Genomic DNA, 27,801 nt, shown 5'->3' on the forward strand with positions numbered 1-27,801 from the left:
CTCCTCCTCCTCCTCCTCCTCCTCCTCCTCCTCCTCCTCCTCCTCCTTCTTCTTTTTCTTCTCTTTCTGCTATTTTTAAGGCTCACAGGATTAGATTTGGCCCACCTTTATCCAGAACAATCTTCCTAACCCAAGGTCAGTCCCTTTATCCTACAAAGTAACATAGTTATAAATCCTAGGGTCATGTAGAAATCGTGGTGGGGGGGTGGGAGCAGGGCATTATTTGGCCATACAGACATAAACACACATAATTTCAGTTGGGTAAGTAAAGAACACAAGACTCAAGATAGAAGTTTGAAGTTCAATATTAGGAGGTGAACAGACTTCCCCTCCCCTGGAGAGCCTGAAAAAAGCAGAGAGGTTTGGAAGGTAGAGTTAAAGGTATACTAATCTTGAATATTCATGTTTCTTACTTATACATGACTTACTTCTAATTTAGAAGTAACTTCTCAAAGCTCTTTTACCCATTTTTCCCCAGTCCAGTCACTTTTCTTTTTCCTTTTTGGTGGCATTGGAGATTGAACCCCTGGATGTTTTATCTCTGAGCTACACCCCCGCCTGCCCGCCCGCCTGCACTGGGGATTGAATCCAGAGCCATTTTGTGCTATAGCCCCAGCCTTTTTTTTTTTTTTTTTTTTATTCTTTGTTTTGAAACAGGACCTAAATTGTGGAGAGTCTCACTAAGGGTTGCAAATCTGCAATCCTTCTGTCTCAGCCTCCCAAGTACTGGGATTACAAGCATGTGCCACCATGCCCGGCTCCTTATTTTACTTTTTGAAGTAGGGTCTCACTAAGTGGCTGATGGCCTTGTTAAATTTCTGAGCCTGGCCTTAAACCTGTGATCCACCTGTCTCAGCCTCCCAAGCACTGGGATTATAGGTGTGTGCCACCACGCCAACTTGGTTCAGTCATTTTTAATGGTGCTGGCTCTTGGGCAGTGACCACAAATTTCAATTTTGCATATAATATCCTGAAATATCACAGAACAGTTAGTCAGCAAATTGCTAAGTCAGCTGGACCTCCAGAGACCTCTTTTCAAGGAACAAAGAACAAGTGATCACTGCAGAGCTCCCTAAAGCAAGGTAACTGGGGAAGTGCACAACACCTAGATGGCAGGGTCCACTGCTAGACAGCAGCGTTCTCACCTCAGGGTTTCAAGAGGTGAAGCAACCAAGCCATTTCCTGTTGCCAATACTCTTTATTTCCGACCGAGTCAAGAGAGTTCTACGAGTTATAGGCATTTGAATTGAAAAGTACTAATTTATTTAAAATAGTTGGGTGAACCCTGGGTTATAACAGGAAAGCTAGCAAGCCTTCTAGTAAACACATGCCAGATTGTAAACTTAAAAGTATAGAAATTCTTAGCAGGCACAAATTAAAAGTTAAGGGAACAACCATCTTTAAAGCAGCAAGTCTAAAGCTGGCAAGTGTGATCAAATGTCAAAGAGCATAAGAAATAAAAGAGGGTGCAGCATGAAGACTCGCTAAGCTAACTTTACACGTGGAAATACAAGAATCAGACAACGGGGCAATACCTAGTTGCTGGCAGTATCACTGGCACCCTGACTCCCCTGCATGCCCTCCATCAGGACTCAGAGGCGGTGCTCTCTTGCCATTGCTAAATGGGCTTTAATCTCACAGCCCTTTAATGCCAGAGCCTTAACAAGGGGGACAACAACGTGGTGAGACCTTGCCAACCATGACCGCTGTAAGCAATCCTAGCCTCGGCTCTACTGGAATCAGTAGGTATCTTTTCAAAAGTAAAAGGAGATGACTTGTAAAAAGCAATGAGCTCAGATTTGTTCTCATAGATCCGTGTGAACAGAAGACTACAGACAGTACACAGCTCAAGACTGTCTCCGCATACAAGTTTTTAGAGGTGTGTATATAATTACCACTGCATTCTGCGGAAAAAAAATAGGAAATGAGGCAGGCAAAAGGTTGGTGACTTCACTCCTGCCACATCAGACTTTTTGCCAAGACTTTTTAAAAACACTATTACCTCATAAAAAGGAGCAGCCAAAATAAAGAAATCTCTGAAACCTATGCTCCCCAGCACATTGTATGGGGCACAACTAACTAAAACCCTGGCTATTTTATTCTGTTTCAGACAGAACATTTTTTAAAAAGTCAGTATTTCAAGGAATCAACTGGCCGATCGGGACCTCCAACTCTAGCATCTATATAATTAGCCAGTCACAGTTTTACCAATTAAATTCAATGATCCCTGTCCCGGCAATTTGCTACTTGAAAACAGTGGGCTGCTGCCAGCTGCCCTCTACAAAAAGCAGTGGGAGACTCCGGCAGGCTAGGCCCTCCACAGACCCGTCTCCGTTCTCTGGGTTTCTGCCGCCCTCCAGCCCTCCAGGACACTGACAACCGTATTGAGAACGGAGATGAAGAAAAGGGGCATGAGGAAAGCGACAGACGGTGGCTAGTTAGGGCTGAATGGCTTTATTCAGACCTCTCTGCCACTTCTCAGGACAGGCTGCTGAATTCGTAGCCTCCAATTTAAGGCTATGCGGTTTAAATATTTTTATTATTACTATCCAAGTTAGTGCACTGACATGATCACAGTTGCAGGGAGAATTCTGGCTTTTTCCTCCTCTGAGGCTCATGATCATCTTAGGCTGCCACAATCACCTGGCATCTTTTGATTTCCCCAACTCCCCCGACTCATCGTGCTCCATGACGCTCTGCAGGGAAAAGAGGCTGCCTTGTCCCCACCAATGTCAAAATCCATAACATGCTTTCCCAACAAGAGGTTAATTTTCCATGTACCAAAACACTGCTTCCAAACATGTTCTGCCAAATTTGACCACTTTCCAGTGACGTCTACATTTTGCGATAAGCTGGGTTTCCTTAAATCCCACTGGCAATTTGTGATAAGAGAATTGGGCATACGTCTATTCTAAATATCCATACTAAATATCATCATTATGGATGGCATGCTACTAGAGAGGGACATTTATTAGCAGTTTTGTGTTGATCTATATTGTGAAACAAAGAAATCCACAACCAAAAATTTCTTTTTTTTTCTTTTTTTTTTTGTGGGCCTGGGGATGGCACGCAGAGGCATTTGACCTCCGAGCTACAACCCCTGCCCAATTTTTTATTCTTTATTTTGTTTTTAGTTTTTTTTTTTTTTTTTTCTGGTGGTACTGGGGTTCCTGGAAGCCCTTCTACCTCCGGGCTACACTCCCAGACCTATTTTTACATTTTTATTTGGAAACAGGGTCTCCCAAGCCTGCGCACAGCTGGCTTCGAACCTGCGCGATCCTCCTGTCTCTGCCTCCCAAGTGCGGGGATTACAAGCGTGCGCCACTACGCCTGATCAAAAATAATTTTTAAAAATATCCTTTCTATACCTCACTGAAAGTATATAGTTTGTATCCAAAATGCATAAGAGAATTTTAAACCATTGATCAAAATCTTTTCCTGGAATTCCTAAATTTAAAGGTGTATCAGCTTATTCTATAGAAAATTCATCTTAAAAGTTATTAACTGCTAGGTTCTTAAAATTAAAACAAATATGTAAAAATTGTACTTTTTTCTTCAAAAATACTAACAGTCTACAATGCTAGGAGTGGTTCTAGGTACTAAGAGTAACTTTGTATGTTCAAAAAATGGGCAAAATCCTTATCTAATGAGAAACTTTTTCATGGTGGGAAGAAAAATTCAAATAAGATAGGCAAGAAGTATAATATACTGCGAGATGACGTCTTCAGAGAAAAATAAAACAGAGGAGAATGGAGAGTTTTGTTTTGGGTTTGGTGATGAGGTGGTGAAAGGGAATTTGCAATTTTCAAGAGTAAAGGCCTCAATGAGGCAAACTTTAAATGATTTGAATAAAGACAGGACAACGCTGAAGGATCAAGGAGTGATCAAGGAAGATTCTCTCATGTGCAAAGGCCCTGAGAGGGAGTGCACTGGCAGGCTGAGAAACAGTAAGGAGGCTACAGGGTAAGAGCCTACAGAGAGAAGCAGCAGGAGATGAGGTCAGAGAGTAAAGGGCGTGTGTGTGTGTGTGTGTGTGTGTGTGTGTGTGTGTGTGTGTGTACACACAAGCATGGAGACACTATAGGATCTTGGAATCATTAAAAGGACTCTGACTTTCGCCTAGATTAAAACAGGAAACCCAGGTGGGATTTTGGGTGGGGAAATGACATGATCTGACTTTTAACTTGTTTGTGCTTGTTGCCATATTAAGAATGACTTACAGAGTGGCAAAGGCAGAATAATGGAGAGCAATTAAGAAAATACTGTGCTGGGCGTGGTGGCGCATGCTTGCAATCTCAGCATTCGGGAGGCTGAGACAGGAGGATCATGGTTTGAAGACAGCCTCAGCTACTTAGTGAGGCCCCTTACATCTCAGTGAGACCCTGTTTCAAAAGATAAAGAATAAAAAAGAGGGCTGGGGGTGTAGCTTGGAGGGAGGATACCACTGGGTTCCATCCTCAGTAACACACACACACACACACACACACACACACACACACACACACACAGAGAAAATATTTTGAGAATATAGAGAAAAATGATTGCTTGAACCAGAAGAGAGATGATAGTTCAAAGTGATTGGTTTCTGGACATATTTTGAAGAAGGAAAATATAATTTTCTGATGACTGGATGTAGAATGGTAGAGAAAACAAGAGTCAAAGACGACTCATAGGTTTTCTAATCCTGGAAGAAAAAGAAGTGCTATTGATGAAGGTGAGAGCTATGGAAGGAACGTATTTTTATGGGGGAAGGAGCAGGAACTTAGTTTTAAACTATTTTAAATTATAATAGAATATATTACAGTACATGTCTTATTATCCTATGTGAAGATGGTGAGTATACTTGTAGCAGAGAGAATATGGATGTTACATTTTTTTGACATATTAACCACTCTTGTCAAAGCTCTTCACTGCTCTAGCAGGAATTATTTGTAAATGACTGTACAAGTCATTCCTAGGAAGGTTTCGACATCTCAAAGTGGGTGCAGAGTTTGAATTGACATTCTGGCCTAATTTTGGAGTTCACTTAGGTGGGCTCCATACATTTCAGAGAAATATAACAAGGACAAGATTCTGGATAAACTCCAAGGGTACGCTTACAGTGAGAAAAATGTCCCCACTGGAGAGTAGGAGTAAAAGGATAGTGCCAGACACTCAAGTGGAAAGAATAGGACCAAGAGTTTCAACTGAAAAGATATTTCCTACTGATTCAGTAGTGACTTGTTAGGTGAAGTGTTATTTGCCTTTATAGCATGGACCACGGAACTGCACCGTGTACTTCTCTGGTAGCCCTCCTGTGTGGTCTCACTAAGGAAAGTCTTCATGAGTTCCCACTTCCCATATTTGGTCCTGTCTTCCCTGTGGCCTCTGCACTTCATTTAACATGATTAAAGTGAGAATTAAGAGCATAGAGTAAGAGAAAAATGATGACTCTATTAACTTATGAATGTTTGAGTACAAATATTATTCAGAAATCCAATCTAGTGCCAATTTACTTCTGAAATGTCACCAAACAGTATTAAGTCAATGCATTCCAGCAAGCAATTATGAAAACATAGTATATAATAGGAACTATGTTACCCACTGAGGGAGAAGGAATTCAAGGACAAATAAGACAGGGTTCCTGCCCTTGGTGAACTCAGAATCTAATGGTGAAGGGAGATGATTAAACAAATAATTATATAAAAGCATTTGTAATGAAGGGACATACAAAATGTCAGGGACCCAAAGGGGGAACAATTAAATCTGCCTGAGGAGGTTGAAAAGGATTTATACAGGAGATGACATTTGAGCCATGCTATGAAGGAAGGGAAGGAGACTGTCACCCTATCAGGAGACAGCACTCTGTGATAGACAGAGGGGACCTTAAACTTACCCAGTGTGGGGATTAGGGGGATGTTAGGAGTAGTCTAGGTAGAGTTGACATGAAGGAGGAGGACAGGAAGCGAAGACTAGAAAGACAAACTGGGGCCAGACCTGCTTTGCTAGGGGTTTGTGTTGTGTTGTTTGGGCAATAGAGAGCCTCAGGATAATTTTTTTTTATTGGTACATTCTAACACATCACCCAGTCAGCCCCCACTCAATCCCCATCCCCTCCCCTCCCTAACCCTGCCTCCCATGCCTGGCTTAATGATTGATATCGATACTTTTATCTAAATACATCATGTTCCTCTGAGAGCTTTTTTCCCACCTCCCCTCCCCTCTGTCAGATTGCCTTATTTGCTCCTCTATAGGTTCTCCTTTTCGCCTGGGGCTCCTCCTATGACCCATTTCACTTTAGCTTTCACATATTAGTGAAAGCATCTGATTTCTTATTTTTTGTGACTGACTAATCTCGCTTAGCATAATGTCCTCCAGTTCCATCCATTTCCCTAAAAATGCCATAACTGTATTTTTTTTTTATGGCTGAGTAAAACTCCATTGTGTACATATCCCACAGTTTTGTAATCCATTCATCTGTTGATGGACATCTTGGTTGGTTCCAGTTTGGCTATGGTGAATTGTGCAGCTATGAACATAGATACACATGCATTAGTTTGGTAGTTCGGTTTCCTTTCTTTTGGGTAGATACCGAGAAGTGGTATTGCTGGACCAAATGGTAGGTTTGTTCCCATTCTTCTGAGGATCCTCCATACTGTTTTCCAAAGTGGTCGCACCAGTTTGCAATCCCACCAACAATGTTTTAAAGTTCCCACTTCTCCACATCCTCGCCAGCATCTGTTGTTGTTTATGTTTGAAGGCAAATGACACAATTTTACTTGTGTTTTGACAAACTGGTAGCAGAATGGAAGAAATAAAAGCTTCTCAGTGGTGGAGGCATAAAATAAACCAAGAAAAGTCAGCAAAAATCAGAGTTCAATATTCCACAGGAAAAAAAAAGAAGGAACATATCTACTTCTATGTCTTTTTCCTATCTCTGCCACCTACCATTACTTCCCATCAATTAAATTAACTAAATCCTTTCGTCCAAGGAGGCAATGAAATAAGAGATGTTCACACATAAAGACAGATGGAGGAAGCCGGCACCTCAGAAAAAAACACAGAGAAAGCCACTTTCTCCCTTTAGTACTTCTCTCAGAGGTTACAAGGGAAGGGAGATTAAGAGCATCCTATGGAACTCTAACCATGCTGGGGTCTAGGGAAGCATCTATGAACATATGTGTGCACACACACACACACACAACCTCTACTGATTAATGATAAGCAGAATACCACAAAGAATGATAAGACCTGTTTTATTGTCAGCGTTCTACTACACTATAAATACCTGAGATAATCCACTTAAATCACTTCATAGTGTACAGTCTGTCGTGTTGCCAATTTACTGTTGTCTGAGATAGTTCTTTTTTTATATAGCTTTGTGTACCCGTAACTCCTGAGAACCTCTTCATCTCTTCACTGTGGGCCCAAGGGACTAAGGACTGTGGACAGTACCTGGAGTAGTTTATGAGAGGGCCATGGCTTCTCTATAGGGAAACTGATGTTCTCCCTGATCAGGTGTAAAGCATCAGTGATCTAGAAAAGTTAGGAAGACTTCTCTCTCCTTGGCTCACATGACTTCTTTAATCGTGTGTGTGTGTGTGTGTGTGTGTGTGTGTGTGTGTGTGTGTGTTGCTTATGGTATGGGATTAAACTCAGGGGCACTCTACTACTGAACTATACTCCCAACCCTATTTTATTTTTCATTCTGAAACAGTCTTGTTAAGTTACTGCATACTGTCCTTGAACCTGTAGTCTTTGTCCTTGAAGTCTCAGGCTTCCAAATACTGAGATTATAGGTGTGTACCACACACCCAGCAAATACCTCAAACTTTAGATTAGGTCTCTAGAGCATTCGCTGAAAAACATTTTTAATACCGTGAAAAATTGCAGGTGTTATGTCTTAAGTTCGCTTGTTAATAGTAGACAGATTTGTTCTTTTTTGTGGTGATAATTCTTTCACAAAAAAGAGGTAGGCAATGGTGTAAACATATCTTTATTATCAGCATGTGATGAATCTCCCCAGCTGACAAGTTTTCAGAGGCACCATGAACAGTGAGTCTTAAATGTTTTGGTTATACAACATGTTTATAAGAAATAAATGATCAAAATAAAACTAGGAAATAAAACCAGCTCTTACTAACTCATTGTGAAAACAGTAACCAAAAAAGCAAGAGGAGATATGGCTTGCCATTTCTAAACTCTCACAATCCTCGCATCCCAGTTATTTCTCGCCTGATCATATGCTGTCTTTCGCCAGTTAACTTTTTAGAAGTGTTAATTCTGCCTTTATCATTCGATTACCATAAGCGAAGATTAAATTAGAGAGATATTAAATGGCATTTCATCACAGAACGGAACATTAAGAATTGAAAATATGAACATTAGAGGTAATATGCCCCTGGGTTCAACCTTCAGTACCAACCCCCCCCCAAAAAAAACAAAACAAAACAAAAAAAAACCCTGCAGTCATAAAGCCCTGTGTTGGTGGGGTTTCTGTAAAACTAGTTATGAATATATTTTTAGAAATATTTTATGATAGTCTAACCATTTGTCAGCACCAGCAATACATTTAAAAGCCATAGATGTGTTTATTTATTTTTTATTTTTATTTATTTATTTATTTATTTATTGTGGGTCTGGGAATAAAACCCAAAGGCACTTGGCCTCCGAGCTACACCCCCTGCCCAGTTTTTTATGCTTTATTTTGAAACAGGGTCTCACTGAGTTGCAGAGGGCCTCACTAAGTAGCTGAGGCTGTCCGCGAACCACAATCCTCAGGTCTCAGCCTCCCAAATGCTGGGATTACAAGCGTGCGCCACCACGCCCAGCATCATAAATGTGTTTATAATTCTTTCACAAAAAAGTTCATCTTAAGGAGAAAACCAGATAAAAAAACTTTAGGTATAAATACAGATATTACAATTTAGATATAAAAATATTAGAAACAATTTATAAGTTTAAATGGTATATAAAACTTATGGACCATTTGTAATTAAAAACTCTAAGCAAATTAAGAATGAAAAGAAACTTCCTTAGCTAACAAATAGCGTAAAAACTTACGCCTACCATCATATTTAATGGGGAAAGACTGAATACTTCCCCACTAAGATCGGACACAAGGCAAGAGCATCTTCTCCTGGCACTCCCACTTAAACTGTACTGGAGGTGCTGGTGCTTTAAGAAGCCAAGCATCTGGACAGGAGGAAGTGGGACTGTGTCCAGTCACAGTTGCCATCACAGTCCACTGGGAAAATCAGGAAGAATGTACAGAAAATTACTAGACCTAATACGTAAGTTTAGCAAGTTTGAGATTCAAGATCAATATACAAAACCAATGATCTGCCTATCTATCAGCAATGAACAATTAACCATTGATATTAAAGGGGTAACACCCTTTACAATGAACATGGAGTACTTAGGAGTAAATGTGACAAAATGTAGGCAAGATTGCTGAGTACCACAGAGCACTGATGACAGAACTCGAATATATAAATAGACAGGAAGCTGGGCATGGTGCCACATGCTTATAATCCAAGTACTTGGGAGACTGAGATAGGAAGATTGCAGGCTTGAGGCCAGCCTCCACAATTTAGTGAGGCTTTTCTCAACTTAGTGAGATCCTGTTTTAAAATAAAAGAAAAACACCAGGTGTGGTGGCACATGCTTGTAATCCCCGTGCTTGGGAGGTGGAGACGGGAGGATCACACAGGTTGGAAGCCAGCCTTGCTGGCTTAAGAAACCCTGTTTCCAAATAAGATATATATAAAAAAAATAGGTCTGGGAGAGCCTGGAGGTAGAAGGGTTCCATCCCCAGTACCACCAAACAAAACAAAACAAAATAAACAAACAAACAAAAAAAAAACAGAATGAAAGAAAGAAAGAAAAGAAAAGAAAAGGAAAAGAAAAGAAAAAAATAGGGCTGGGGGTGTACCTCAGAGGTAGAATGTTCCTGGGTTCTGTCGAAGGAAGGAAGGAAGGAAGTAAGTAAGTAAGTAAGTTGTGCTTATATATTAGAATGTTAATTATCAGAATGTCAATTTTCCCCAAATGATTTATGAATTCAACATGATCCCAATAAAAACCTGTACATTAATGTTCATTGTGGACCTACTCGTAACAATCACAAAGTAGAAATATGCCAAGTACATCAGCTGGCCCAGGAGTAAACAATCTATCCTATGGAATGCTATTGGCAATAAAAACTTGACTGTGCACAACCATGACAGCGTGAAGCCAGGTGTAGTGGCGCACGCTTGTCAATCCCAGCGCTTGGGAGGCTGAGACAGGAGGGTCAGGGTTTAATGTGGCCTCTGCAACTTAGTGAGACCCTGTTTCAAAGTAAAAAGAATAAACAATAGGCCTGGGGGTATAGCTCAGAGGAAGAATGCCCCTACATTCAATCCCCAGCACCACACACAAAAATATTTTTTTAAATGACAACATGAATAAATCTCAAAGGTACTATACTAAGTGAAAGAAGACAAATTAAAAATTAAAAGCATGATTCTACTTTGCATGAATTACTCCGTTTGCATGGCTTCTGGAAAAGACAAAGCGGTGATGTCAAGGATCACGGCAGAGGCTGGGAGCAGGAGAAAGGGACCTGTTGCACAATGACATAATGGAACTTCCTGAGTAAGGGCTATGCTCTCTACCCTGATTTTAGTATTGGCTACACAAGTGTGTAAGTCTGTAAACATTTACAAAGCTGTATATCTCTAAATGAATTTCACTGAACATAATTATGCCTTAATAAACCAACCAACCAATAAAATACGGTCAACACCAAGAGTAGAAGAGGACTTGAAGCAACTTATAGTCCTCTGCACTGCTGGTGGGAATTGAAAACCGGTTTCAATTTTAAAAACAAAGTTAAACCAGCCGTGGTGGCACACACTTGTAATCCTAGGACTTGGGAAGGTGAGACAGGAGGATCACAGGTTCACAGCCAGGCTCTGCTACTTTGCAAGACTCTCCTGAAACTCTGAACAAAACTCCTGAAACTTCAGAACAAAAAGGGCTGGCAGTATAGCTCCACATCGATGCCAGCACTGACTATTGTTTCTGTTCTTGATGAATGCATTCTAACTGAATTAGATGGCACTTCAGTGTAGTTCTGATTTGCATTTTCCTGATTGTTAGTGCCGTTTAACATTTTTTCATATATTTGTTGGCCATTTATATTTCTTCTTTTGAGAAATATCAATTCAGTTTAGTTGCCTATTTTTGATGGGTTGTTTTTGTTTTTGTTTTGTTTTGTTTTTAGTTCTTTATATGGTCTACATATTAGTCCTCTATCAGAGCAGTAGCTAATGAGGAATTGCTCCCATTCTGTAGGCTCTCTCTTCAGACTCTTACTTCTTTGGCTGTACAAAAGCTTTTTTAATTTGATGCTGTACTGTTTATTATTTCTCAGTTTTATATTCTGAACTTTAGGAATATTATTTATTATTATTATTATTATTATTATTATTATTATTATTATTATTTGGGTGGTACTGGGTTCCTAGAAACCCTTCTACCTCTGGGCTACACTCCCAGATCCATTTTATACTTTTTTATTTAGAAACAGGGTCTCTTAAGCCAGCGCGGCTGGCTTCAAACCAGCGCGATCCTCCTGCCTCTGCCTCCCAAGTGTGGGGATTACAAGCGTGCGCCACCACGCCCGGCTAGGAATATTATTAAGGAAGCTTCTAGCAATGCCTATATGTTGGAGAGTTGGTCCTATTTTTTTCTAGATATTTTTTCTAATGATTACAAAGTTTCTGGTGTAATTTCTTGGTCTTTGATTCATCTTGAGTTGACTTTTGTTTTGGGTTAAATAGGGGCCTAATTTCATTCTTCTACATATAGATATTCAGCTTTCCCAACACCATTTGTTGAAAAGGCTATTTTTTCCTCCAGCATATGTTTTTGGCCCCTTTGTAAAAAATCAACTGGCTAAAATAATGGTATGTCCACATATGAAGGTATCACTACCAATGTCACTAACATCTATGGGGAAGGAGGGATGAGTGTGTAGAGATGTAGAGGAAATATACCAAGTGATGTGTATATATACAAATGTATCACTTTGAATCTCACTATAACATATAATTACAGTGCACCATTAAATGTATAAAAACAAGCCAGGTATGAATGGAATGCTTGCAATCCTAGTACTTGGGAGGCTGAGACCAGATCACAGGTTCTCAATCAGCCTCAGCTACTTGTGAGGCCCTCTGCAACTTGGGCTGGGAATATAGCTCAGAATCAGAATGCCCAGGTTCAATCCCCAGTGTGTGCCCCCCCTCTCTTCCTCTCTCTCTCTCTCTCTCTCTTTCTCTCTCTTTCTCTCTCTCTCTCACACACACACACACACACACACGCATAAAAACAAAGTTAAACATGCATTTACCATAGACCCAACAATTCCACTCCTAGTATTACTCAAACATGCACTTATTATAGGCCCAATATTTTCACTCCTGCTATTATTCAATAAAAGATTCCTAAATATGAACAGGTGAATAGGGTACATAGATAAAATGATGTACCCTATATTACCTATCAATAAAAGGAGTGAATTGTTTACACATTAAACACTAGGTAAATCTTTTTTTAACTTTTTATTGGTGCATTGTAGTCATACTTCTTAATGGAGTACAAGATGGTGGAGACGTACATGCACACATCACGCAATTAGCCCTTACCCAGTTCCCGCCCCATTCCCTCCCCTTCCCTTCTTCTTCGTTTGGCTTAGTGATTGACTTTGCTATGTTTGTTAATGTACCTTGTGAACATTAGAGAATTTCCCTCTTCCCCCTCCCATCCCCTCAGGTCGCCTTATTTGCACATCTATAGTTATCTCCTAGAATGGGTCTAGAATGGGTCTAGAGTTCCTCTTATGACCCATTTTCTCCCTAGCTTTCACATATTAGGGAGAGCACCTGATTTCTTATCTTTTGTCACTTACCATAATGCTCAAAATGTTACACTGAATAAAAGAGGCCAGACACAAAGGATTCAGAAAAGAATATGAACTCCAGAATTCATGTAAAATTCTAGAAAATGCAAACTAATCTCTACTGGAGAGCAGATCAGTGGTTGCTTGGGGGTAACGGGACAGAATCACAAAGGAGCTTCTGGGAATGAGAGAAATGTTCTAAATGGTGATGATTACACATGTGTATGCATTTATCAAAATTCATCAAACTATACACTTAAAATACATTTACTGAAAAAGATACATACATTGTACATAAATTATATCTGAGTAAAACTAATTTAAAATCAGTCTAAAATCTCTTTAACATATATTAAATTTAAAAGCTGAATATAAGATGATAAATGAACAAATATGCATTAAAAGACCACAAAGAAGCCCACAAAAGTAAGATCATTGTGTTATGATAAGGTATTTACTTAGCCTTTATCTTACATCTTTAAAAATATTTTATATATTACAGTAATATTTTCCTAAATAACTCCTTTAATATAAAAATAAAGCAAACAAATTCTAATTTGGCTAAACATGAAAAATTAACATGTTTTATTTTCTTTTTAGTTACCTCTATGCTTAGAAGAACACAGAACATTTAATAATTATTATTCTCAATTCCTTACCCCTTGGACCAGGCATAGCAGAAATCCTATCATGAGCCAGCAGTCAAAGGCCCAAGTATCCTACACCATGTAATAAATCAGCAAAAGTCAAGAGTTCACTCTAGATCCCCTGACTTGTATACTGTCCCCATGCAGTCCTTCACAGTAGAATAGTGCCAATAGTTCAAGAAATAATAATAGCTATCATCATTGCTTATATGCTTACTAAGTATTAAGCAACAGATTATTTTATCTTATTTAGTGCTTTCCCTATCCAGTTAGAAGCTTTAATAGGTTGTTTAAAATTTTATAGCCTAGGAAAACTATATCTGAGATCAAATAGTCTGTCAAATTTCACAGCTAGTAACTCAAGTTTGCCTAATTGCAAATTTCTTAACCACTCTGCTGCCTTGCCAAACAGTATAGGGCTCCTGGAATTTGTAGCTACAGGAGCTCCATGCAGAAGTTCAGAAAAAGAGGGGGACACTAGAAGGCCAACTTTTCTTTCTCTGCACCTAACGGGTCTGGGAAATTGCTGAGTATTCAGCATTTAAAAGAAACCCCACATACTGCTTTCTGCTAATCTACTGGGAACAGATCCTAAGATTCTAGATTGAATGAGAGCTTGATTATATAACTAGTCGCCAGAGCCAGTTTTCCTCTTCTGTTGGATATTCCTTGCAAGTAGTACAATATAAAACACGAGAAGGGATCATCAGGAGCTATCTGAGGGATGTGAGCTGTCCTTTCACACTAATGCTATCCAGAAGGGCTTCATGTTCAAGTTCAATTTCATTTTATGAAAAAGAATCCCTTGATCACATCTTGGAACAGTGTATCATAGCTCCCTCTCTCCACATCCTCAATGAATTATTTTACCCTGAAATTAACAGACCAAGAAAGCCATGATCCTGACTAGTCAAGAAGGAGCTCCTCTAAGAGATGCAGATACCATGGATACGGCCTCTTGGTTGTGTGGAACCGCCCCCTTTGTAAGTCCCTTTCTGCTCATACACATCCTGCAAGGGGCTTCTTTCTGGGCATCACTGCCCCACACAACCAAGCTCTCTCGACTGCTTCTGGGCCTGCCTCCTACTGTGGCTCTTTCTTCCTTTGTGGCTCCTGTTCCATCTTTGCTTGTGCTGGTAGCACTTGACACTTTAGACTATCACTTTCACTAACACTGTTTGGTTCTCCTTTCCCAGACAGTCCTACTTCATGCCTTTACCCATTCCTGGTTCACATGCCTATCAGGAATTTTTAACCTTTCAGATTAGGGTCCCAGAATGGCTTTTTGGTCCTTGTTCCCCAGGGGTCTATGCTTACAACTGTGGCTCCCGGGCAGCTAATTCTCTTAGAGCTAAGGGGGCTTCTTTCTTGGTAAACTGAAATATGCCCCAGTTCCCTAAATCTAGACCTTGGTTGTCACTCTCTGCTGCCCTCAAGCGGCTATCAGTAGGATACAGTAGTGAGAAAGCAGCTTCGAGGCCTGGCTGGCTCTGCCAACCTTTCTTTGGTCTACGAGGTCCTCTAGTATGACACTAGGTAGAGTAGCCAAGGGAGATGAGATGAGTGTTCAGAACCTCACAGCTTTCACTCAACCAGCACTAACACAAAAACCTCTGATACCGCTGCCACTCCCGGGGAAATCCACTGGGGCCAACTTCCCTGTCCTTGCTCCTAAAGATTCGATTGCCTCCAAAACCCACAAGTTCAGGTGTGTGGAAATTCATATTCCCACTGGGTGCTGGGGATAAGGTGGAGACCTCCAGAGTTTCTTAGGCTTCAGGCTAGCCTGGGAGGCAAGCTGTTCTCATAGGCTACCCAGGTCTCTTAGGATGAGAGGACTGGGATAGAAACTTCCAGGTGGCCTACTATGCTACAACTGTTGGCTCTTGGCTCAAGAACTGAGAGGAATAGAATCCTGGCCTCTGAAGTGACAGGTTTTGCTCTGAAGCTATCTAGAGTGAGGCTGGCACCATGTCCTCACTAAAAGTCACAGCCATCTTTCCACTGGAGCAAAGGGAGAGGAAGGATGTTGCAGACCATACTCATGCTTCTGGAAAAGGCCCTTTGGCCGCCTTCTGAAACTGTTGTTCTGTACTCTGATGGAAGTCTCTGGGTGGTAAGACCCTGTCTCTAGTAGAAAGTGCTGGACAATCAAACATTGGCTGGGCTCTCCATCTAACCCAAGGCTGTGGTAATATGGATTGACAGTATAATGGTGATCTGGGATTGACAGGATAATGGTGATCTGGGAAACCCATAAATCAGAAGATCAAACCCAATTTGTTTATTTATTTATTCACTTACTTACTTATTTTGTAATAGTAGAAATTGAATCCAGGGGCATTCTACCTCTGAGCTACATCTCCAGCCATATTTTATTTTTTTATTTTGAAACAGGGTCTCACTAAGTTATAGAGGACCTTGCTATGTTGCACAGGCTGGAGACAAACCTGCAATCCTCCTGTCTCATCTTCCCAAGTACTGAAACTATAGGATTGAGCCACCATGCCCAGCTCCAAATATATTTTTCAAGAAATAACATTTCGAAAGCCTCCTACTACCCAGAAGGCTGTTGGCAACCACTCCTAACTGAAGGGCCTTCATCCACTGCCCATCTTCACATATCTACCATTTACATGGGGTTAAGGACCCCAACAGGACCCATAGTACCTGGTATTAGTGAGCCAGCATTTCCAAACACACATACTGTGTAGAGGGTAGAATCTGTAAAGAAGCTCAGAAGCTACCTTTCTATCAAGCACAACTGTGCAAAGAACCAAGTGTTTGAGGCCTACATTGTTCCTTATCAGGAAAACCAAAGATCCTGGGGAAATGTATAGTTTGATAGGTCAGGTCCCTCCCTTCCCCCATGGGACCCCACAGCAGGGACAGAAGGCAGAACCCCGGAAGCCAGAGCGGAGATGTGGAGAGACTCCTGACATCTCGGAGCAGACTCCAGAGGTTGCAAGACCAGCAATCCCGCCACTAGCTCCACCCCAAGATAAATACCCTCACTTCCTCTCTGCCACGTGACTCTGCTGACTGTGACTCTGCTGACCCTGACTCTGCTGCCCAGTCTTCAGTCCTTTCCCCCCATGGTTGGCAGACCTCGCCCAAAGGTGCCAACTAAAGAGGCTTGGTTTCACACAATAACTTTTCTGGTTTTTGCCTCCTTTGTAACCCCCAACTCAATTTCAACATTACGGAGTTAATCTGATCTTCTAACATCCCTTCAAGGATTCTATCTCTATTAAAAAGTAAATAAAAGAAAGTCTACCTCTTGTAAGGTTACTGTGGTCTCCATGTGGTTGTTATCTGCTATTAATGCTCACTACTTCTCCTCTGGTTCCCAATCTCCTGAAACAATTCCATGAGGACCTTAGGAAATTAGACATTGGAGGTGCTAAAATGATTTCTTCCACAGTGAGAGGATGATAAACAGAAAATAACCTTCCAAATATGCTGTGATGCCATTTGGTTCACTAAATGTCTGGGTCTTTTTCTAGAACTTAAGTCACATCTTATATGATTTTTCTATACCAAAGAATTATCCTGTTTGGGTTCTATTTCATGAGATCCTAGTGTTAAAAAATGAAATGTGTCAGATTAAAAAGGCCCTAAAGTAGAATTTCTGAGCTCACCTCATCTCCAATTAAGAAGCTACTATGAGACCATCTAAGCGGTCTAGCATAAAATCTCCTCCTATCATCCAAGTCATTCAACAAATCCCAACATATTACTGGCAATTCCTTCCACTAATTTTCCCTGGTGGCTGTAGTTGTTAATGTCCCAAGCAAGGTTAGAAGATACATCTGGTGTGCAGAGGCTGCTGCCATATCTCATAGCTGAAGACTTATTCATGTGTGACCTATCTCTGAATATACTGGTCCAGCCTTAGCTTATATGAGGTCAAAGGGCTAGCTCAATGAGGTCTACTCTCAAATGCCCCTATCTATATTTTTCATAGAACCAGGCACAGAAGATGTTAGCTCTCCCTTGTTTACTGATAGGAGTTATTTCCTGCCAGAGCTTCCTTTGATGTTGGAGGTATTACCCTGAAGGTTACAAATGTCTGTCAAAACAACTCAGGCAAAATAATCTTATCAAAACAACCAGAAAGCTCTGTTTCTAAAGACCAAAGGGCCACCTTTTGAAGTTAACCATCTTATTTATGCCAGGCTGTTAAACCATAGCTAAAAATCCTTTTCTGAAATCCTGAGTATTAGTGTATTGACTTGGCCTTGCCCTAGAGATCTTGCGAGAAGACTCTCAAGCTGTCCCTAAAACTGAACAAGATAGCATTAATATAAAAAAGAAAAAAAAAACCCAAATCTGAAAAGTGACATCCTCATAAAGCACCAGGACCTCCTAAAGAGTGACAAGGGATGAAGAGAATGTTGAAAAGGCCACCAGCTTTACATGCACAGGCAATTATATCATAAGGTAAGTTCTGCAAAGATAGGGACCATGTTTTATTCACTTTACTATGCCCACTTCCTATAACAGTGTTAGGCATAGGGATGGATGAATGAATAAATATTTCCTGATTTGGGAGGGTCTGTATCTATATCCGAGTGCTTGCTATACCTTTGTCAACACAAAGTAAGACCTACAAAAGTTTCTGGTGGATCTGTATCAGCACAGAGATATGTCTCCTTCTAACCACCAAGTGCCTTGTGGATAAAACAATCTGGATTTCACTTCTGCCCTTCCCTTCCCACATAGATATGCTTACTGGTGGCATACACGATCCTTATCAAGATAATGTGCCCTGTGGTTTAAGCCATTACTTCTGACACTACCCTCCACATCGGTCATATTGGTCATTGTAATGACATCAACCAGTTCCATGAGTTGCTAAGCTATTTGTTTCTGACTGTGGTGCAGATGACTCCCAGTTTTACCAGTCATTACTGAGGCTCACACACAATCTGAAGGTCAACTGAACACTTGAGAAAGTTTTCTGGTAGAGGGGTCCCAAACAACTCTTTCCATCTTCCTCCAACAAGAATATCTCTCTCATAACAAAAATTCCCCTTCTATATACCCCCACACATTTCTTCTTTGAGATTTCTTAGAAACTGCTCAGTATGTACTTGGGAAGACAGGAGACCACCCTCCAAAAAATGCAAGTTACATTCTAGCAGGTTTAGGAACAATACTAAGGAGTATATGGGAGATGGCTCCCTGTTGACAGCTTAATGGGAGTGATGACAACAGAAGACCGATATCTCAGACCTTCCAAGATGTGGGTGGCCCCACTCCCATCCTTACCTCCTGTGATGTCTCCTGGTTAGGGATGGTTTAGAATGGTTAAAGTGAAATGTTAAAAAAGAAACTCTAGCCGGGCATGGTGGCACAAGCTTGTAATCCCCGCGCTTGGGAGGCAGAGATAGGAGGATCGTGCTGGTTCGAAACCAGGCATGCTGGCTTAAGAGACCTTGTTTCCAAATAAAAATATAAAAAATAGGTGTCTGGGAGTGTAGCCTGGAGGTAGAAGGGTTTCCAGGAACCCCAGTACCACCAACAAAAAAAAAAAAAAAAAAAAAAAAAAGAAAAGAAACTCTATGGACTATGTAGCATTTTGATAATGCCATTATCAGACAAAGTCAGTTTTTGATACAATGGGTTTTCCACTGAGGCTAACATATAAAAGATTATTAAGCAAAGTTAAGAATTTTCCATATAAGTCATAACATTAAAACAAAGCGGGACCATTCCTCATAGGAAACACATAATGTTCATTATATATGGGCAATTTGATTTGAAAACAAAATTTTCTTGAAGAGGATCACAACAGTATATGCAAGAAGAAGGAAGGTTTGATATAGTTAGGTTTTTGAGTTATTTTCATCTGGTCTGTCTAAAGTTACTGGTTGACTTCCAGGAAGATGGCGACCAAGAAAAGCAGTGTTTACGAGTCTTGCTAAACTCGATCTCTGTTGCCACAAAATCAGTGCTTTTCATAGCCAGAAAACAGCATCAGCAGAGAAATAAAAAATTTAAACACATGGGACATAGAAAAAAAAAGACTAGAACAACCAGAGACCAGAAATCAAGCCCACAATGCAGGCACGGAGCCGCGCCAGCGCCATCTTTCCTCACAGCACCAGACCCCAGAGAGGAAAGGTAAACAAGGAGCTGAAGTGAGCTGCTGAGGATCATTTGAGTGTAATCCATCAGTTCTTTCAGCGAAATGAATGTCTAAAACAACCAGTGGCCAAGCTCATCACGCCTTCCAGGGACTCAGAACAGAGCTCAAAACCAGAAAAGAAATACGCCAGCCTCATGGCCGAGGGTGTGTCAGCAGCACCATATTGCCAACAGTGAGAATGAGTTCACCATGCCCCGCCACAGCTCCAGATCTGCGCACACAATAACCATGAGTAAAATTGTGGCCCGTAAAGGAGAAATCTCTGTACTGCACTCCCAGGGAATTGTGCAGCTTTGATAATCTCCTTGGGTCGGATATTTTGCAGTCCAACCCAGTGAAGGAGTAGAAGTGGCAGAGATACCACACCATAGTCACAGCTCCCCATGGGAAAACGCCCAGCCTGGCACCCCCACGGTCTCGTGCAGCCTTGATTAACTTCCTGGGTATGAGACATTGCGATACAACCCAGTAAAGGAGTAAAGGCGGCTGAGATTACAACAGACTCGAGATACAGAGCACCCTAAGTGAAGTTGTAGTGTCCCAGGGAAGGCACAAAATTCTGAAATCATGGGAAAGAGTAACAACAATAGAGCAATGAATGCCCACAACCCGATATTATCAGAACCTGATAACACAGAAATTCAGAGATCTCCAGAAGATCAAATCAGGAATATATCTGTAGAAATAATACAGGACTTTCGAAAGGAATTTAGAGAGAGTCTGAAATAAATAAAGGATGCAATCATTGAGGTAAAGGTCTCAATTCAAAGTATAAACAATCGATTAGACCACATAGAGAATAGAATCTTGCTCCTAGAAGATGATCACTCCAAAAATAAAAGCATAATTTCTAACTTAGAAAAAAAAATCAGACAGCAGGAATCTGACAGTGAAGAAATATGGCCCCATTTTAAGAGAGATAACCTAAGAATAATTGGAATAAAGGAGAGAAAAGAAGGTGAAACCAAAGGGATCAATAATCTCTTCAAAGATATAATAGCAGAAAAATTTCCAAACATAGAGCAAGAGGTCGATACAGAGGTCCAGGAAACTTATAGAACTCCCTTTAGACAGGATCAGAGAAGAGGATCCCCATGCCAAATAATTGTCAAAATGGCCAATGTGGAAGCCAAGCAGAGAATCTTAAAGGCAACAAAAACAAAAGGCCAAGTGACATTCAGAAGCAAACGAATTAGAATCACTCCAGACTTCCCAAACCAAGTCATGAAAGCCAGAAGGGCTTGGAGTAACATATTCCAAACTCTGAAGGAAAACAACTTCCAGCCAAAAATTTCCTACCCAGCAAAACTATCTATCAAATTATATGGGGAAATACGAAGCATCCATGACAAACAGAAACTGAAGGAATTTTTTGTCTTCAAAACCAGCGCTAGAGAAAATACTCAGAGATTAACTACAAGGAAGAAATAGGTAATATACACCAGAACCAGAGAAATAAGATTTTCCATCTGGCAGACAGCTAAGCAAAGAAGAATATATTCATGTGTTTATAGGTCAAAATCTTTGGAGATTCATTATTTATTTCAGTCTTTTACCTATTTCTAAATTATATTTCTAAATTGTATTGTTTCCTTTTATTGTTGCTAATTTTTAGGATCTCTATTTGGAATATTAATATACCTTTAGATATAGCATTTGGGAATATTTTATCCCATTCTACCAGTAACTTTTAACTCTGTTTACATTGTCTTTGGATGTACAATATTTTTTTATTTTTTAGGAAGTTTGTTTATTCTTTTGTTGCCTGTGCCTTTGAAATCATATCCAAGAAATCACTGCCAATTTCAAAGTTGTGAAGTGTTATGACCCAGGTTTTCTTCTAAAAGTTTATAGTCCTAAGATTGACATGTAGGTCATTTATCTATTTTGAGTTAATATTTGTATATGGTGTTAGGTAAGGGTCCAATTTTATTCTTTTTCATGTAATTATTATTTTTCAACAATATTTAGTGAAAAGATTATTATTTCCTTCACCAAATGTTCTTGGAAACTTTGTCAAAAATAACTTGACCATATATAGAAAAATTTATTTCTAGGCTTTTTATTTTACTCCACTGGTTTATATATCTGCCTTTATAACAATACTACACTGTTTCAATTATTGTAGCTCTATAAGGTTTGAAATCAGAAAATGTACATCTTCTAGCTTTGTTCTTTTTTGAGATTGTTTTGGGTATTTAGAGTTCATATTTCAGGTTCGGATAGATTTTTTCTGAAAAAAATAAATGTATGATAGTTTTAACTTAAAAAAAAAAGAAAAAATATCCTCTGATAAGAAAGAAAGCAAAAAGAAATGCTGAAATGTTATCTCTAAGTGATCAAAAATTTGATATCAGACAAATGAATCTGTTATGTGAGATTATCATTGTTAATTTTGGATAAATTGCTACACTATTAGATGTCAACCACTAAGCCAAGCATGGGAAGGAGAGATTGGGAGGAAATGGGGTGGGGATTGGGTAGGGGCTAACTGGGCAATGTCTTCACAAGTTTTTATCCATTATGATGTATGATTACAATGCACCAATAAAAAAAATTTAAAAAATAAAGTTACTGTTTTTTTTTTTTAATCTCTTACCCCTCAGACAGGAACACCATCAGAATTTGTTCAATATCTATCCCCAACAAAACATAAAATTTTTTGTCTTATGTCTTAATAGTTGTTTTTAAAGCAGGTTAAGCATCCACAATGGAAATGCACTGTGTTTACTTTAGACAGTAGGTTAGAAATTGGGGAATAACTGGCCTAGAGGGAATATCAACAGCTCAATCTAAAAAAAGCCCTAGATATCTTGGGATGTCTTACTGTGTAAGAGTCGTTGCCAACAAGCTCCATTCAGGAGGCCTGATGCAATGTCACAACCAAGTTCATTCAGCTTTACAAAACTTATGTATATCGGAAGTAAATAACTGTTTGGGCCAAGAAATAGAATATAATGTGATGTTACTAAGAAGAAGAATACCCTCAAACTTTTCCATACTGGTAAAATATGTACGGTGAACTGTCATAAATTAAACAAATAATTCAAATGACTACTTGGAGGAGTCAAATGTGCTCATAATGAATGTGAATTAAAGAAATGTGAAATGTTTTAGAGCAGCCCAAAATAAGCAACAATTGATATGAAGGATAAATTGGACATAAAAACAGAGGTGCACAAGAAAACTGAATAGCAGAAAATAAGGACTAAATAGCAGTTAGAAAATGGGGATTTAAAGAGATTCTAATACTTAAAGAAAAAGAAAACTCATCTAGATCCTAGTTAAATTAATACTCACCCATTTTTTACACAAATATAAATCTTCTATTTTCTATACTTGAAATGTTTTTTCCTCATTAATTCTTAACTTTCTTTCAGTTTAGTTATCTACCTTTTCTGTGAAATATTTACAACTATTCATGCTCACAGAGGTCTCTTCTCTCCATGGTCTCTTTTTGGACTGATAGATAAAATCTTGCTCCTGATTTCCACTGTCTATATGCAAGTCTTAGATCCCAGTTAGAGTACAAGCTGGAGTCTATTTCTTGAATTTGGGCTGACCTTGTGACTAGCTATAGGCAACAGAATGTGATGGAAGTGATGGTTTGCTACATCCCAGTTTAGACTCAAACTCAAGGCGTTTGCACATTTTTCTTGCTCTCTTGGAACCCTGCCGGGAAGTGTATGTAAAACCCTAGATTAGGCTGCAAGTGGGTGAGAGGCAAGGGGCAGAGGAGAGTCCCTCTAGCTAACGCATGCTAGACCAGCCAGTCCTTTACCTATTCAGAAGCTGACCTCAAAGAATAAGTTGAGTTGCAGCTGAACCTATTGTAAATTTCCAATCCGTTGAAACTTGAACTTAATATTTTTTTATTGTAAGCCAATTTAGTAAAAGCTTCTGAAATGATTGAAGTATATACAATGGCTTCGTATTTCTAATGTAATGCTTTTCACAATGTGTCTTATATTAGAATCAAGTATTTGTTGTTCACCCATTTGCTCCTGGATGGCAGAAATTATATTTATCTGTGTATCTCTGTAGCACGTATGCTATGCTTTGTACATAGCAGGACTCAGAGTTTGATGAAATAGACTGAAATGGAAATCAAATTCTGGTGTTCATTACTATTTTCTACTTAATGCTTAGCCACAAGAGTGTTAAAGATTAAATGATCTACCAAGAATCTACTTTTTGTCCTGTACAGTTTCCAATTATAAACCATTAAAAGGCCATCACTTACTTGTACTTCGAGTATACTCATTACTTTAAGTTAATTAAATGAGGCCTTAGTTTGTTCTTCTCAAGGTTTAGCATTAAGCAAAATTTTAATTTTGACAGAAATAATACACTATATTTACCTGTGATATTCCATATAAAGTTGTACTATAATCCTACTTTTATGAATTTATATCTACAGAAAATACGAAATGTTAGTGAGGAGCAGTGGTTCATGCTTTCAACCCAGTACTAAAAAAGCAGAGACAGGATCATAGATTTCAGGTATGGTAACATAGGAGACCCTGTTTCAAAATAAAAGAATAAAATAAGGCTGGGGGTGTAGATCAGTGTTAGAATGCTCCTAGACTGAGTGTCTGTCTGTCTGTCTCTCTCTCCCCTCCCTCTCTCTTTCTCTTTCTCTCTCTTTCTCTCTCTCTCTCTCTCTCTCTCTCTCTCTCTCTCTCTCTCTTTCTCTCTCACATACACACACACACACACACACACACACTCACACTCACACTCACATACAATGTTAAAGGAGTGTTGGGGGCTGGGGATGTAGCTCACTGGCAGAGTGCTTGCCTGGCATGTGCAATGCCCTGGGTTGAATCCCTAGTACAAAAAAAGAAAAAAAAGGAGCTTTTGATTTGTACTGTCTAATTCATCTTAATAGCAGGTTTTCTAAACCCAGAAATTTGACAAATGAAATATGTATGTTAATATACTTTAACTATGAAGTGCTATACAAATGTAAAATATCATGAAAGCTTGTATACTCAAAATGTCATTTCACACTTTTCCTTAAGAAGTAGAAAACTGAAACTACAGCAGGTGAAAAAGGATGAATAGTTTTGCCATTCCTGTCTAATTTGCTCTCTAATGGAATTTTGAAGTGACATTCTAACAGTCTATACAGAGATAATTTCATCAAATGGTCCATGTTTTGAGTACTTCTAAAATTGTCATTCAATTAATAGTGTCTAAAATGCTAATGCCGGAGGGTATGAAAGCGCGAGGAGAATCCACACACCGGTGAGCCCGGGGGCAAGCACTCAATGACGGTAGAAGTATCTGCTGCCTGCGCTGCCCTGGGGCTGATCCCCTTCCTCATGGGTACCACCCTCCATCCCACCTTAACTTTAACTTCTTCGTTAACACCTGCCATTCTCGTTTAGTATTTTTAACTTTGACTTATGAGGGTCAAAGATAAATATGAGTTAGTAAGATATATGTTGATATCAGGACCTAAAAAGGGTTAGACAGGTCATTCCAAAATGATAAGTTTTGTGTTGTTAACAATACGTTTGAATTTTTTTTTTCTAATTTTGGCCTATAAAAGCAACCATAGAGGGATTAGATGAAGATAGGTAACAATTGCACACATAAAAAGGGCTGAATTGTTAGCAAATAGGAAGATTGATAAATCAGAAATAGAAAGTTCCCCAAAATTGAGATGCATTAATAAAATATAAAGAATCAAGGGTCACTGTTAAGTGAGGCAGATTTTAGCTAATTTAGGAATTAGCTTTTTTTTTTTTTTTTTTTTTTGGTGGTACTGGGGTTCCTGGAAGCCCTTCTACCTCCGGGCTACACTCCCAGACCTATTTTTCCATTTTTATTTGGAAACAGGGTCTCCTAAGCCAGCGTGCGCGGCTGGCTTCGAACCTGCGCGATCCTCCTGTCTCTGCCTCCCAAGCGCGGGGATTACAAGCGTGCGCCACCACGCCCGGCTAGCTTTTTAAAATCATCTTTCCCAAAGGTGAACTTGCTGCTTTGGGGGCAGTAAATTCTCAAGGATGACACTAACTCCTAATCTAGGGTGCTATGCGGAGGTTTAAGCCAAAGGCTATATGCTGCTTGATCAAGCCAAAGGTTATATGTTACATGATTTTTAACATTAGCCTCTATCTCAAAATAATAAAATTCTATTTTAGAATTCTGAAGAATACATGCAAAAGAACACTTCATTATGTCTCATTTGATGACAAGTTATCCCCTCTGGAAACATACTCCCAGGCTTCCTATTTGTAGTTTAAACATTGCCATGGCTCAAAAGTCTCCTTTAAAAGAATATCTACTTTAAATAAGTTTTGAGAATAACTAAGATGAATAACAAAGAGATAAATATTTTCCACAGAGGACGTGAAAAGATCGTTTTTTCCCTCCCAGTGATGCAACCTATCTGAAGCCTGCTTACAGCCCCAAAGCTAAGGCAGTCTTTTAAATCATCTGCATTGGAAAATTATCCCTTTAATCTGCTTTAATAGAGGCAGATATAAGAATTTAGGGGACAGACTCAAAAGAAAGAGGCATAGTCTTTCATTGTCAATAAAATATTGGGAGTTTTTGGTTTCTACCACCAAGACATCATAAAAGAAACAAACTCTGGCAACAGAAAAATAGAAAATAGAAACTTAAGCGTGAACAACAGTGCCACTCGCCGAGAGTTCACAAGGACTTGAGCATTCATCCCCAGCTCAGATTCACCTTATTTTGGCTGTGATTATTACTAACATAAACCCTTAGTTAACATTTTCTGTGAACACTGGTTGCTTTCCATAGGGACCAAAACCATAAACTAGAGAGAATAACCACACTTTCTTCTTATGAATAGAAAAGGAAAAACTGATTTCTTGGATATGTTTCTCTAGTGAAATTCAACTTCTGCTTTCCAAGAAAAGTCAACAGCTTAGAAGTTTCTGAGAAGAAACTGGGGGAGGAGGGAAACACAAAGTACAATATATAACATACCACAAAACCCTGAAGCAAAATCCCAATCTTTCAATCTTAATCTCAAAGGGTTAAAACCTGAGCTGCTGGATCTACATGTGGAAGGTCCTAAGCATGGGATGAGACAAGATAGTTCTAATTGCAACCACGTTAGGAAAGCCTTTATGTGTAAGAGAACCTCCACTCCAGCCCCCAAATATTAAGTTGACACACGTTTCTGGGACATGGCCTGAATCCTCAAACTTTGGCGGGTCTACAGACACACAATTTTGTTTTCTGCTTAACAGGGCTTTCCAGAATTGTCATCCGATGACAGATTACACTGCCCATCCACAAGGATTCAGGAGTAGCTCAGGCCATCCATTATGGGTTAAAAGCGGTTCCAGTATGAATCGAGTCCCAGTGGTAAGAAGACTACCCATACAAGGGGTCCTACAGCTTTAAGAAATACCCTGGGCATCTAAAAGTTTTCAGAATGCAAACTATGTCAGCTCTGAAAACAAGAGGCACTGCATCATTATGGCAGGAGAAACAAAGCCGGCCCCCTTTTAAAACAGACAAAAAAAAAAAGATTGTTTTAATAGGAGAGAAGCATCAGTCATTGATTCTTACTTCATTCACACTTTCTATCCAACCCCATCCATCTTCAGCGCGAAGAGATGACAGAGCCCAGTTAACTCTCTCTCTCTCTGTGGGCCGCCGCCCACCCTGCTCCACTCTATCCACATCACCGAGGCCTACCAACCCACCAATTCCCTCTGGAAAAATCAGTTCTATCGAATGACTCTTTCTATCTAATGGGCTGGCCAAGCTCAGGTATGCCTAAGTACCAGCTCTCATCATGTTACGCTAATAAGTTGGCTTGTCAGGTTAGCATGACTGGTCAGGGCCTTTGCTAATCACCTTCGAAACAACCACTTAGTCACTCATGGCCGACCACATTCTACAAAGGAGGCCATGAGAAGACTAAAAGCAGCAGGAAAGAGTCAACAAGTCAAACCAATAATCCATAATGGAAAATGTTTCATTTTTCGTAAATGCTGCTGGCCACATTCTCCACGATCAAAGGTTCTCCAGGCAGGCAGTCTCTGCACCAGTGCACCTGCTTAGCATTGGTTTGA

The 27,801-nt window shown here is 39.7% G+C and overlaps 1 protein-coding gene across 3 annotated transcripts in view; it reads right to left on the reverse strand.

Moving 5' to 3' along the window:
• Positions 1-27,801, reverse strand: part of EXOC6B (exocyst complex component 6B) — a gene marked incomplete at both ends in the record, with an annotated part of 525,714 nt that overhangs the window by 107,249 nt on the left and 390,664 nt on the right. The gene's annotated exons all lie outside the window — the stretch shown is intronic.

This window comes from Muscardinus avellanarius, assembly GCF_963383645.1.
Source record: "Muscardinus avellanarius genome assembly, chromosome: 15".
NCBI lineage: Eukaryota > Metazoa > Chordata > Mammalia > Rodentia > Gliridae > Muscardinus > Muscardinus avellanarius.